At 42.0% G+C, this 14673-nt stretch overlaps 1 protein-coding gene across 1 annotated transcript in view; it reads left to right on the top strand.

Moving 5' to 3' along the window:
- The window catches only part of LOC129490758 (phospholipid-transporting ATPase FetA-like), a 114698-nt gene that overhangs the window by 52458 nt on the left and 47567 nt on the right, over positions 1-14673 (top strand). The window lies entirely within an intron of this gene.

Genomic DNA, 14673 nt, shown 5'->3' with positions numbered 1-14673 from the left:
AAACCTTACTTAGACTAATAGAACACCTTATTTGAACTGATGATTTTCAAACTCTTTTCTTAGAGGACTCTTAAGGTCTGGTGCAGTGGGAATAGGGGAGATCAAGTGGATTTTATTCTAGCCTCCTCATTTTGAAGTTCTTGCTTTAAAAAGAACAGCTTCATGTTTATCTATTTTATAAAATTTCAGCTGTAAAAATAGAAGGGGGTTCTATTAAGAAGTGAAATTTGAAAAGCACTGCAATATATAATAATCAGCTTTGATAATAGATGTTTAAATTGAAGACTAGTTAATAAATTATTTCTATGCTATCTGATATAAGCTGCCTTTATTCTTATTAGTTATAGACAGATTAATTTCCTCTCTTAAACAGCTTCTTTACATAGCTGAGCAGTTCCTGTAATGCCTACGCTTGATCTCATAACTTTTCATTTTTATTTTTACTCTATTATTTAGATTCTGAAAACTCAAAAAATACCTTTTCTTTGTACACTGTTATCATTAATATTTGAATTATAAACTGCCTTTTTTCTTTATTATGGGAAACATCCCAGATCCTTTTCAAAATCCTTGGATCTGGCAAAAGGGGTTTTAGAAAATTAGGAAGGTTCGTTCAGCTCAGAAACTAGTATTCATTCTTTATACTTCTCTTTCTACTATGGAGTAAGTAGTTTTCAGCAGTTGATCAAAGTTCCATTTCCTAGTTTCTTAATGAGGAAGACAATCATGGTCAAGAATTCAGGAAGGTAACATGGGCAAATATGCTTTTGACAACATTAGCAACATATATCATTAGACAGTAAGCTAGGTCATTTAGCCTAGGCTTGTGTTCAAAACAGGATGTCTTCAAATGGGTGTGATGGCACACACCTGTAATCCCAGCAGGTTGGGAGGCCGAGGCAAGAGGATTGTTCAAGCCCGGAAGTTTGAGAGCAGCCTGGGAAACAGTGAGACCCCATCTCTATAAAAAACAACAACAAAACACAAAAACACAGGTGGAACAAGATGGCTGAATAGAAGTCTTTATTAATCACCCCCCCAAACACTCCCACAGAAACACCAAATTTAACAACTATCCACATATAAAAGTACCTTCATAAGAAACAATAATGAGTTGAACAATCACAATACCTGGTTTTAACGTCATATCACCAAAAGAAGCATTGAAAACAATCTTAAATTGCTGATGCCACCATTCCCCCATCTCCTGGTGGCTGTGCATGGTGCAGAGAACTTGTAAGCTTTGGGGAGGGAGAGCACAGCAGTTGTGGAACCCTGCATTGAACTCAGTGCTGTTCTGTCATGGTGGAAAGCAAAACCAAGCTGAACTCCGCTGACACCCACCCATAGAGGGAGCATTTAGACCAACCCTAGCCAGAAGGGAATCGCCCATCCCAGCAGTCAGAACTTCAGTTTCGTCAAGCCTCACCATCTTGGGCTAAAGTGCTCTGGGGTCCTAAATAAGCTTGAAAGCAGTCTAGGCCACAAAGACTACCATTCCTAGGCAAGCTCTAGTGCTGTACTGAGCTCAGAGCCAGTGGACATGGCGGGGCGGGGTGGGTGCACACAACCTAGTGAAACACCAGCCAGAGCAGAGAAGGGAGTGCTAATGCTACCCCTCCCACAACCCCAGGCAGCACAGCTTGCAGTAACAAAAGTGACTCCTTTCTTCTGCATGAGGAGACGGAAGAGTAAAGAGGCCTTTGTCTTGCAAATTGGAGTCCAGGTCAGCCACAGTACCACAGGGCAGTGGACAGAGTCACGAGGCCCCCATTCTAGGCCCTAGCTCCCGGACAGCATATCTAGATACACCCTGGACCAGAAGGGAACCTGCTGCCTTCAAGGGAAGGACCCAGTCCTGGCAGGTTCATCACCTGCTGACTAAAGAGCCCTTGGGCCCTAAAGAACCAGCAGCGATACCCAGGTAGTACATTGTGAGCCTTGGGTGAGACTGTAGAGTGGCAGCATCTAGACGTGCTGGCTTCAGGTGAGACCCAGCACATGCCCAGCCATGGTGGCTATGGTGAGAGACTTCTGCTTGAGAAAAGCAGAGGGAAAGGTCAAAAGGACTTTGTCTTACAGCTTAGGTACCAGCTTAGCCACAGTGGGGTAGAACACCATGTGGGTCCTTGGTGCCCCTGATTCCAGCCTTGGCTCTTGGATGGCATTTCTGGACCTGCCTTGAGCCAGAGGGGAGCCCACTTCCCTGAAGGGTGAGTCCCAGGACTGACAGTATTCAACACAAGCTAACTAAGCCCTTGGGCCTTAAGTGAACATTGGTGGTAGCCTGGCAGTACCCTCCATAGGTCTTTGATGGTGGCCATGGGGACTGGCTCCTTTGCCTGTGGAAATGGGAGGGAAGAGTGGGAAGGACTTTGTCTTATGTTTTAAGGGTCAGCTCAGCCATAGTAGAATACAGTACCAGGTAGACTTCTAAGGTTTTTGACTTCAGTCCCTGGCTCCCAGGTTGCATCTCTGGACACCCCGGGGGCTGAGGAGATTTGCCACACTAAAGGAAAGGACATAAGCCTGGCTGGCTTCACCATGTGCTGATTGTGGAACCCTGGGGCTTGAAGTGAACATAGGCAGTTGCCAGGTAGTGGTCACAGCAGGCCTTGGATGAGACCCAGTGCTGTGCTGACTTTAGGTCTGACTCAGCACAGTCCCGGTGGTGGTTGCCTCAGAGTTGCTTGTGTCACCCCACACCCAGCTCTAGATGGCCTGGCACAGAGATAGACTAAATCTGTTAGAGAGAAAGGAAAGAGAACAAGAGTTTCTGCCTGGTAATCCAGAGAATTCTTCCAGATTTATTCAAGACCACCAAGGTGATACTTCTATGAGTCTGCAAGAACTGCAGCATTACTGGGCTTTGGGTGCCCTCTAATGCAGATATGGCTTAGATCACAACACCCAAGTCCTTTCACATACCTGTAAAGCCTTCCCAAGAAAGATGGGTAAAAAGAAGCCCAGACTGCAAAGACTATACAAACAATTAATATCTAACTCTTCAATGCCCAGACACCAACAAACATCCACAAGCATCAAGACCATTCAGGAAAACATGACCTCACCAAACAAACTAAATAAGGCACCAGGGACCAATCGTGGAGAAACTGAGATATGTCACCTTTCAGACAGATAATTCAAAATAGCTGTTTTGAGGAAACGCAAAGAAATTCAAGATAACACAAAGAAGGAATTCAGAATTATATCACATAAATTTAACAAAGAGGTTGAAATAGTTAAAAAGAATTAAACAGAAATTCTAGAGTTGAAAAATACAATTGACATATTGAAGAATGTATCAGAGTATTTTAATAGCAGAATTGATCAAGCAGAAGAAAGAATTAGTGAGCTTGAAGACAGGCTATTTGAAGATACACAGAGAAGACAAAAGAAAAAAAAATGAAGCATTCTTACAAGGTCTAGATAATAACCTTAAAAGGGCAAATCTGGCCAGGTGCAGTGGCTCACGCTTGTAATCCCAGCACTTTGGGAGGCCGAGGTGGGCAGATCGCGAGGTCAAGAACTCGAGACCATCCTGGCTAACACGGTGAAACCCCATCTCTACTAGAAATACAAAAAATTAGCTGGGTTTGATGGCGGGCGCTTGTAGTCCCAGCTATTTGGGAGGCTGAGGCAGGAGAATGGCATGAACCTGGGAGGTGGAGTTTGCAGTGAGCCGAGATCGCACCACTGCACTCCAGCCTAGGTGGCAGAGCGAGACTGCATCTCAAAAAAAAAAAAAAAAAAAAAGTCAAATCTAAGAGTTATTGCCCTTAAACAGGAGATACAGAAAGAGATATGAGTAGAAAGTTTATTCAAAGGGATAGCAGGGAACTTCCCAAACATAGAAGAAGATATTAGTATCCGAATATAAGAAGGTTTAGAACACCAAGAAAATTTAACCCAAAAAAGACTACCTCAGGCATTTAATAATCAAACTCCCAAAGGTCAAGGATAAACAAAGGATTTTAAAAGCAGCAAGAGAAAAGAAACAGATAACATACAATGGAGCTCCAATACTTCTGGCAGCTGACTTTTGAGTGGAAACATTACAGGTCAGGAGTGTTATATATAAAGTTTCGGTACCACAAAGAAATAGCACTTGAATATAAAATTTTCTTTTTAACTCTCAGCAAGGCAAGTTACTTCTATATAGAAGGGTGTGCCCTTACAGATGGAACAATGGTGAATGCACACTTGGACAAGGGAGGGGAAGGGGTTCTTATCCCTGGCTCACGTGGCCCCTGCTGCTGTGTTGTTCCCCTATTGGCTAGGGTTAGACCACACAGGCTAAACTAATTCCGATTGGCTAATTTAAAGAGAATGATGGGGTGAGTGCTTTGGCGGGAGTCAGGGCAGAGCAGGTAGCAGGTAATTGGAATGAGTTAGGGTGGTGCAGGTGATTGGAATATAGGGTGGAGCAGGTGATCAGAATGAGTCAGGGTGGAGTAGGTAATTGGAATGAGTCAGGGTGGAGTATATAATCGAAAAAGTTTGCTTAACGATGAAGTTTAAAAGTAGAAGAATTGAACATACGGACATATTAATTCTTTGAAAAGAAATTTAGAACTCATTTCTAATAATCCCTCCCCTTGTATTTCCTTACAGCTTTCTTTTCAAACTTTTTTTTAACATGTCTTGGCTTAGTTGTTTTGCTTGATTTTCTAAAAGAAGAAGCTTCTCTGGATAAGGTGGAGGATAGTTAAGGGAGGTTTTAGTAAATGCCATTTTTATGAGCCTCTGCATCTACTTACGGATGCATGGTATGACACAGCACCTGACAAGAATAAATACACCTATTACGGCTGTGAGGGAAGTAAGAATTGAGGCTATTATTCCCTTCCATTTACTGGACTTTTTTTTTAGCCATCCTGTAAAGGGATCATTTACCCCTGAGTTGCTGGCTAACTCATTGGATAAAGCAGTCAGACCTTGCATTGCTTTTGTTATACTTTTACTACGGGTGGTGGTGTTTGGGATGAAGGTGTAACGTTGAGTTTTAATCATGACGCAAACTCCTCCTCTTTCTGCTAATATCATGTCTAAGGCTATCCTATTTTCCCAAGTCATCTGGCTAGTAGCCCCTAATTGCTCAGCTATTCCTTTAACAGCATCTCTAGTGTAGTTAATAAATCGCTGTTGATTGTGATAGATGTAGTTTATCCAATCTACATTTTATTAATTGTCACCCACCAAAATATTGACTCAAATCCTGCAGCTATTTGATTTTGGGCTTTAAATTGATCTGGTATTCCCTGTGGGACTTTAATTGTGTCTAAATAGACATGAGAGTTGAAAAACCTATAATGGGCTTCTCTCGCTTTACAATGTCTTATTTTTCCTTTCTCTAGTTGATAAAATGCCAGGGTGAAAGGGATAGCCAATTGGACTAAAGCACAAGTACCACTCCAGTTATTTGGCAAAGTGTCCAGTAAAGGTCCACCACAATACCACCACACATCCGCTTGGGGATGAACAAGGGCTGACTGATTGATAAGCTCTTGAAAATTCTTAAGCTCACTGCTTCCCTTCAGGTCTCCAAGGAACGCTAAGTTTCCTCCCTGTCGTGAGAGACACGAAGGGAACTTAGTGTTAGGAGATGGAAACTGGATGGCCCTCGGGGGCTGACCCTCAGGGTGCCAGAGTTTGGGATATAGCAGAGTGAGAGCTTAGCATGACTTGTTACCCCAGGCTGTAGAATCTTGGAAAAGAGCTACCATGCAGCCCATGCCTGGTTGACTGGAGGACCACCCTAGTGGAAAGGGGACAATCTGGGCCTCTGGCCTGCCGTGCACACAAGCCTAACAATTGCTTTTGTTTAACGTGCGGACAGAATATTTGATCCATTTCAACCAGGCATTTACATCCTTGGTATCCTGTCTCAATTGCCAAAGTTTGTTTTAAGTCTTTAACTTCTACCATCACTATCTTGGCTTTGTCGCTAGATGGAGGAGGATCAATGGTTCCGTTGTGAGAGGTTTTGGAAAAAGGCTTAGAGACAGGTGTAGGCGGCGGGGGATCAAGGAAATGTATTTTAAAGAATCCAGTAGGGTCTGTCCCTGAAACCTCAGCCCCCATAACATAAAACTGGCTTAAACAAGGGAACCGGCTTAGAAAAGGGGAGAACTTTGGGGGCTTGAAATAATAGCCTGTATAGGGTTGCACTGGTTTAGCTGACAGTTAGCGGGGCTGTCCCTTTAGTAAAATGAATGTATGGTTTTAGGAAATTATAAAAACCGGTTGGGGCAGTCTATCCTTGCTCTTTAGTGGTCCACAGAACATTGGACCAACTATGGCATAAAAGTTCTACATCGGGGGGCAAGACTCATGGTTGACACCAGGGTCTTTATCAAAATCTCCCTGGATTAAATGGTCCCAATTTACTAAGGCCCATTCTGGGGAGAGTCAGGAGGGACAGAGGTACTTTTCTGAAGTAGAGAGCTGTCTTTGACTTGGCAAGTCCCCACAGGGTATAACAAGGCAAAAGCATTAAATGTAATAGTTTGAGGCGAAATTGACTTGGTTATGTTAATAACTAGATGGTCAGCAATAGAGCGAGGAAAGAAGAAAAAGTAATGGAATAGATGAAAGAGTTAAATTTTTCTTAGCTTTAATTTGGTAGGGTTTTCCCCTGGGATTGTGGCCCACGACTCTGGAGGGGGTGGCACTTTGACTCGTGTGTGATGAGTCCATCCCTTTTTCACTGTATGAACAGCAGTCTTGGTGGTTAGCAGCACAAGGTAGGGTCCTTCCTAGGCTGGCTCGAGTTTTCCTTCTTTCCACTTTTTGATGAGAACGTGATCTTCAGGCTGGTGCTGGTTTACTGGAAATTCTAGGGGTGGTACCTGTGCTAAAAGACTTTTAGTTTTGAGGGAAGATAAACCAAGTATATAATTTCTAAGAAATTGACCTTTTGTTTTAAACGTGGGGACATCAGCTCTTCGACATGCCTCAACTTTCTTTTTTTTTTTTTTTTTTTTTGAGACAGAGTCTCGCTCTGTCGCCCAGGCTGGAGTGCAGTGGCGCGATCTCCGCTCACTGCAAGCTCTGCCTCCTGGGTTCACGCCATTCTCCTGCCTCAGTCTCCCGAGTAGCTGGGACTACAGGCGCCCGCCACCACGCCCGGCTAATTTTTTGTATTTTTAGTAGAGATGGGGTTTCACCATGTTAGCCAGGATGGTCTCGATCTCCTGACCTTGTGATCCGCCTGCCTCGGCCTCCCAAAGTGCTGGGATTACAGGTGTGAGCCACAGCGCCCGGCTCAACTTTCTGACTTGTCGCAAACATCCCTTTTTTTTTTTTTTAAACAATTAGTTAATTTATTTTAGGACAAGAATTTACCATATTAACATTCTTTTTACATAAACTCTCTCCCCCTTTTTTTCTTTTTCCTTTTTAAATTTTCCTAGAGATGATAACCATTCTTTTCTAAAGCGAACTTCCTTCATGTCTGTGGACTAGACTGCCTAAGGCCATAAGATTACACGTTACGATAATACATGTTACATTGATAACTTTTAGCAAACTTTACTTTTGTCGAAAACCTTCTAAGTTTCGGATTTCAATTATCCTTTGCTGTTAATAAGACCTTGGTTAGTCTAAATTAACTTAGAATTGGTATAGATGGTGCCTTCCTGGTTCTGTGAGTACGTTAAGGCTTGGCTGAGTGCAAACAGCTAGCAGGTTTGAGCAGACCAGTTATTAGGAAATTTTCCTAACTCTGCTTCTACAAGAGTTTCCCTATGAATTACTGAATACCCACTGTGGTTTGTTTTTTTTTTTCCCCCTCAATCAACCAGGAGGAACCATCTATCGTCCTGTCCTGAAGGGGGTTCCTCCTAGGTCTGGTCGGACCTTTGTATGGTAATTAAGATTTAAATCCCCGGTTAGGAAACCTGCTGGGTTAAGGGAATTTTCAGTGGTTAATGATAAATCATCTTTTTCTAACAGAATAGCCGCATACTTTAAGATTTTTTAGTTACTAAGCTACCTTTTTGCTTTTTGACTTAGGATAGTTCTGAACTGGTGAGGTGTGCTCACAATGAGGTTTCCTCTAAAAGTTATTTTTCTACTTTCTTCTGTTAGTAAAGCAGTTGCCGCTATAGATTGGGCCATCTGCAGGTTACTGGGTTAAGGATTTTTGATAGGAAGGCTACAGGTTGTCAGTGGCCTCAGTGCTTTTGGGCTACACCCTTGTTTACACTGACAAAGAGGTGGTATTGGAGTGTTATAGGGTCACAGAGAAGACCTTCAATTATCAACTATAGGTTTTAAATTTACCCTGGCTTTTAAAGGAATAGGGTACACTGATTTTTCTTTACTACTTCTATCTTTCTCTTTCTCTTTGACTTTCTCTCTTTCTCTCTGACTCCCTCTTGTCTCTCTGCCTCTTTCCCCTCTGTCTCTCTGCCTCTTCCCCCCCACACACCTCTCTTTCCCCTCTCTCTCTGCCTCTTTCCCCTCTCTGTCTCTCTCTGCCTCTCTTTCCCCCCACCACCGCCTCTTTCCCTCTCTCTCTCTCTCTCTCTGCCTCTCTTTCCCTCTCTCCTCTCTGTCTCTATCTCGCTCTCCTCTCTGTCTGTCTGTCTCTCTCTTTCTCTCTCTCTCTTCCCCTAGGGTAGGGACCTGCCGGAGTGGAGCTACTCTCTCTTCCCCCAAGAAGAAAGGAAAGGGCGGTGGGGGGGTTGTGTCAGGTTCAACCCTTGAAATTAGCAGAAGGCTCAACCCCTCAACACCAGAGATGTCTCGCCTTGCCTGTCCCGGAAGGCTCAACCCCTCAAACCGCGGGGTGTCTCGCCTTGCCTGTCCTGGAAGGCTCAACTCCTCAAGCCAGGGGTGTCTTGCCTGTCCTGGAAGGCTCAACCCCTCAAGCCAGGGGATGTCTTGCCTGTCCTGGAAGGCTCAACCCCTCAAACCAGGGGGCATCTTGCCTTGCTTGCCCTGGAAGGCTCAACCCCTCAAACTAGGGGTGTCTTGCCTGTCCTGGAAGCCTCAACCCCTCAAACCAGGGGTGTCTTGCCTGTCCTGGAAGGTTGACTTGTTTCTCCCCTTTTCCCCCTCTGAAGGTCCTTTGCACACTTCCTACTCGTGCTGCCCTCTCTGGCCGCTCCCCCAAGGTAGAATCAGGCCCTTCTTAGTGTTGGCATGCCAGTATAAATCCTACGGCAGGATCTGCCCTAAGCCATATGAGGTAGCTGTGGAACCTCAGAGAGGACCCACTCACTCCATCCAGCAGTAGGATTTGTCACCATCCACACTAACAACACCACAAGCAGGGTTGTTGGTGATCATTCACACGCACACACATTTAGCCCTCCAGAATTTGACCACCAAGGAAGTACTTTACGGGCTCCTATGGCATCTCCTTCCTTGGTCTGTGCAGAGTCATCGCTGCCGTATGTGAGGATCCTTTAAGCTAGGTTGCTGGCCAGTACCCCCTCTCCCCAACCCCCCGTGTTGTTAAGAGTTCAGGTTATTCCTCACACTGGGTGGGTCTTGATTTCTCACCCCTGAGTCCGCCACAATAGGGCGGGGTGCACCTCCTCACAAGAGAGAACCAGAGACAGTCCTGGAGGGGAATGTAATCCCAGACGAGCCCCCCAAATTGTTATATATAAAGTTTCGGTGCCACAAAAGAAATAGCACTCGAATATAAAATTTTCTTTGTAATTCTCAGCAAGGCAAGTTACTTCTATATAGAAGGGTGTGCCCTTACAGATGGAACAATGGTGAATGCACACTTGGACAAGGGAGGGGAAGGGGTTCTTATCCCTGATGCACCTGGTCCCTGCTGCTGTGTCATTCCCCTATTGGCTAGGGTTAGACCACACAGGCTAAACTAATTCCGACTGGCTAATTTAAAGAGAATGATGGGGTGAGTGCTTTGGTGGGAGTCAGGGCAGAACAGGTAGCAGGTAATTGGAATGAGTTAGGGTGGAGTAGGTAATAGAAAAAGGTTGCTTTACGAGGAAGTTAAGTTTAAAAGTAGAAGGCAAATAACTGAATATGCTGACATATTAATTCTCTGAAAAGAAATTTAGAACTTATATCTAACAGGAGAGAGTGGCATGACATATTTAAAATGCTGAAGGGGAAAAACTTTACCTAGACTAGTATATCTAGTGAAAATATCTTTCAAACATGAAGGAAAAAGAAAGACTTTTCTAGACAAACAAAAGTTGAGCCGTTTCATTAACATCACACTTGTCCTACAAAAAAATGCTGAAGAGAGTCCTTCAACTAGAAAGAAAAGGACGTTGAGCAATAAGAAATCAGCCACCACGCCTGGCTTCATTGTAGTTTTGATTTGCATTTCTCTGATGATCAGTGATGTTGAGCACCTTGTCATGTGCCTGTTTGCCATCTGTATGTCTTCTTTTGAGAAATATCTATTCAGATCTTTTGTCCATTGTTAAATTGGACTATTAGGTTTTTTCCCATAGAGTTATTTGAGCTCTTTATAATCCTAGCACACAGGCAACCAAAGCAAAAATTGACAAAATGGGATCACATTAAGTTTAAAATCTTCTGCACAGCAAAAGAAACAATTAGCAAAGTGAAGAGACAACCCACAGAATGGGAGAAAATATCTGCAAACTGTCCATCTGACAAAGGATTAATAACCAGTCCCAAACAAAACAAGTGCTTTTGAAAGAAATTTAACAACCTACCTGCAGAGAACTAAGGCTTGTAAATGTGAGTGTCAGCACTTAGAATAAAACCCACTTAATTTTAAATTTGGGGGGCTTGAGTTTGCCTGCAAGTTTCTTGTACAGCCTAGGGTGAAATTTGTTAAACAACGTATTCTTTCTACCTACACAGAACTCATGGTTTCCCATTCAGGGGAGTGGTCTGTTAGGAAAACAAAATTAACCAAAAGAAATGAACTCTATTCCAGCAACCTATAATAATCAAACTGTTATTTTACTTATATTTGTAAGTGGACTAGAGGGAAACAAGTAGCATAAAAAGGTGGATGAGGATGAACAAATAGAATAACTGACTCTGGAAGCTGGGTGTGGTTCCTAGCTACTTAGGAGGCTGAGGCAAGAGGATCACTTGAGCCCATGAGTTCAAGGCTATAGTGCACCATTACTGCACCTGAGAACAGCCACTGCACTCTACCCTGGGCAACATAGCAATATTCCATCTTAAAAAAAAAAACCTGAACCTAGAATAAACAAATTATATTTCAGGGAAGAGAAAAGAAAAGAACTTTAAAACATTTTTATGACTATTCTCAGAGAAAAGAAACAATTACATATATAAAATAAGAATAGATTGCTTTAAAAGGGGGAAAGAAGAAAAATATCTAAAAACAACAACAAAATAGAATTTGGGAAATCAAAAATGAGATTGCTAATATTTTTTAAAAACCCATTAAAGGATTAAAATCTCTCCTGGACCATAAAACAAAAAGACACAGAGATAGAAAATATTAGAGAAATAATTTGTTTTTAAACAGAGGATCAAACTAGAAAGGTTTAGTTACAGAGAAGAGAAATCCCTTTAAAATTCTCATACAGATAAAAATAAGATATTAACAAAAATGAGAATTAGATTGGTATCGGATTTCTCAAAAGCACCATTGGGTCCTAGAAACCAGTAGGGTCATACCTTCAAAGTTCTTAGTGAAAAATATTTTGACCTAGAAATCTGTACCCAGGAAAACTACAAGTCAAGTAAGAGAGCAAACTTGTTCCTACCCTAGGACCTTTACCCTTGGTGGCAATGTCTGCCCCCAAGTCTTTGCATGGCTTGCTTCTTTTTCATAATCTAATGCTACCTTTTCAGAAAAAACGTCTCTAACACCCCCATCAAGACCCTCTATTCTATTAACCTGTTTTATTTTCCTCACAGCATTTATCACTAAATGGTATTTTTTTCATTTCTTGTTTGTTGTCTACCTCTCTCCACAAGGATGTTGTCTTTTTTCACCACTGTGTCCCTAAGTCCCTGGAACAATCCTTGACATATAATGGGAGCTTCATTATTATTTGTTGAGTGAGTGAAAAAAATGAATGAACGTCTTAGCCACCAGATTATGAGCCTCTACAGTAGAAATTACACCATATTCATCTTCATATTTTTGGAAGTGCCTTGCACAAAGTAGTGCTCAGTAAATTTCTATTGAATTATTAAATGAAGAATTGTTCTTGAATTAGCTAGGTTCTTATCAGCTCAGCAGTTTTGTTTCTGTGGTATTTGTGCCAGGACATTGTCAATGTAGTCATATGTAAAACACTTCCATTTCTTGAAGTAAGCTGAACCAGAAATCCTTCCTGATTTAAACACTTCATTTTCCCCCATTTTTTGGAAATGCCTCTTAGAAGAAAATCTGGCAGACACAGGATGCACGTTTAGCAAAGCTCCTTCCTGATGAGCCCACAGCTGAGCTGGGGGTTAGATCCCTTCTCTCTCCCCAGTGACCAGAACTCCCAGTGACAATGCCTTCTAAATCATGATCTGTTAACTAGGAGTGTATTTGTGAGACAAATGAGCAAAGTGCATGAAATTGAAATGGTGCCAGAGATCCAGGATCTCCTTCGGAGTAAGGCACAATGTAAAGCACAGATGTGAAGGGCCAAAGGCCCAAGGAGTGCTTTCTTTTGACAGGCTGCCTATGAGGCCAGGGAGCACCTTTATGAGACCAGTGGCCTTGATTGTAGGTCAGTTTTGTCAAGAGTGACAAAATTATTTATTTCACTCTTTATTGAAGCCACTTTTTGCTAAATGGGAGGCTGTCTGTGCTTCTTTGGTCTGACTAGCTCTGGTATTAAGTAATCTCTAGGGTCTGTAGCAATAACCAAACAAACTAATGATGTCTTGTTTCTTTCTCCTTTTAGAAAGGAAGTAAAGTGAAGCTTTAAAGACTAAGTACCAAAAAACCCTATCACAATAAAAAGAAATGTAAAACATCTGCAAGGGCTTTGAAGGCCTCATGATGGCAGGAAAAGCTCTAGCAATGAAGAAAGAAAACACTGTGCCCTACACCTTCAGGATTCAGGCTGCCGGGGAAGCCCTGCTTCCTGGGGCTTGGGCTGATAAGAAGTGGTCTTCCTTTCTGGTGGCTTAGTGTGAGCAGTAGAACTCAAACTCAGGTCAATAATTCACTGAGGCTTTATCTGAACCATGAGAATAGCTTTGTTTTCACATGATTAATTGAAGAGAAAGATAAGAAGTGGGTATAAGATTGAGAAGGAAAGATTGCATGGCCCTCTTGCCATGAGATGAGAGAAACCCTCATCACAAAGAGCTAAGCTACTCAGTGTGAATCTGGATTGGGCTAGGAATAAAAGCAGATTTTATGTGTTTTATCCCAATTCTCCTTTGTTTTGTTGTTCCCTGGCCCCTCACTCAACTCTCAAATACCAGTTTTTGATACTGAATGATATTAAGTGTTTAGTGTTAATTTTTAAGTGATACTGGTTTTGATTGTGTTTTAAAATAAGATCTTTACCATTTAGAACTATATATTAAACTATTTACAGATGAAATTGCATAATGTGACAGATTTGTTCTGGGAAGGCAGGGGAAGAGGAGGTTTGGATGAAATTAGACTGGCTATGAATTGACAATTGTTGAAGCTGGGTGATGGGTACATGGGTGCATGGGGGTTTGTTGTCCTATTTATATACTTTAATTGGTGTTTTAAATTTTCCATAATAAAAAATAATTTAAAACCTCAGTTTCTGGGAATGGTCCCAGTTAGACCTGTTTCGCCTACTTTTCTAGTCTTGTCTTCAAAGACCTTCCTATCAGTGGCACAAAGATGAGACCTCCCATTATCTAGCAATGGGGATGGGTTGCTTTGAGCCAGCCATACTTTGTGACCAAGGTCACAGATGTGAAGACTGTTGGGTAGACTTCGAGGCGGTTCAATAACATCATGTTGTCTCTAGAGGCATATGGACATATAGTGCTGATAGGAATGTAAAATGGCATAATAACTTTGGAAAACATTTGGCAGTTTCTTAAAAAGTTAAAGATAAATTTGCTATAGGATCCAGTGATTCTACTCCTAGGTATGTACAAAGGAAATGAAAGCTTATGTCCATGAAAAGACTTGTACACAGATGTTCCATACAGCCTTTTACAATAGCCAAAAACTGGAAACAACCCAAATGTTCAATAAAAGAAAAATTAGTACACAAATTGTGCAATATCAATACAATAGAACACTACTCAGTATTTTTTAAAAAATGAACGATTGATAGATGCAAAAACATGGATGAATCCCAAAGTCATTATGTTAAGTAGAAGAAGCCAGAAAAAAAGAGTACATACTATATGATTCCATTTGTATAAAATCTAAAAATTTCAAATATTCTAAAGTGTCAGAAAGCAGATTAGTGGTTGCCTGAGGACCAGGGGAAGGGAGAAGTGGGAAGGTGGGAAGGAGGAATTACAAAGGGGCACGAGAAACCTAGGAATAATGAATATTTCATTAACTTGAGTATGGTGATGGTTTCACAGATATGTGTGTGTATGCGTGTGTGTATAGTTGTATAGTGTATAGTGTATAGTGTAGTATATAGTTGTATACTTTAAATATGTGCAATTTTAGGGGGATAGTGACTGAAAGGGGACATAGGGTGGTTTCTGGGTGCTGAGAATATTCAATTTATTTGTTCTGGCTATTTGTTCCATTAGTGTGATTACTTTGGG

The sequence above is a fragment of the Symphalangus syndactylus genome, chromosome 9 (assembly GCF_028878055.3).
Source record: "Symphalangus syndactylus isolate Jambi chromosome 9, NHGRI_mSymSyn1-v2.1_pri, whole genome shotgun sequence".
NCBI classification, from domain to species: Eukaryota; Metazoa; Chordata; class Mammalia; order Primates; family Hylobatidae; genus Symphalangus; species Symphalangus syndactylus.
This window is presented reverse-complemented; position numbering and strand designations above follow the sequence as displayed.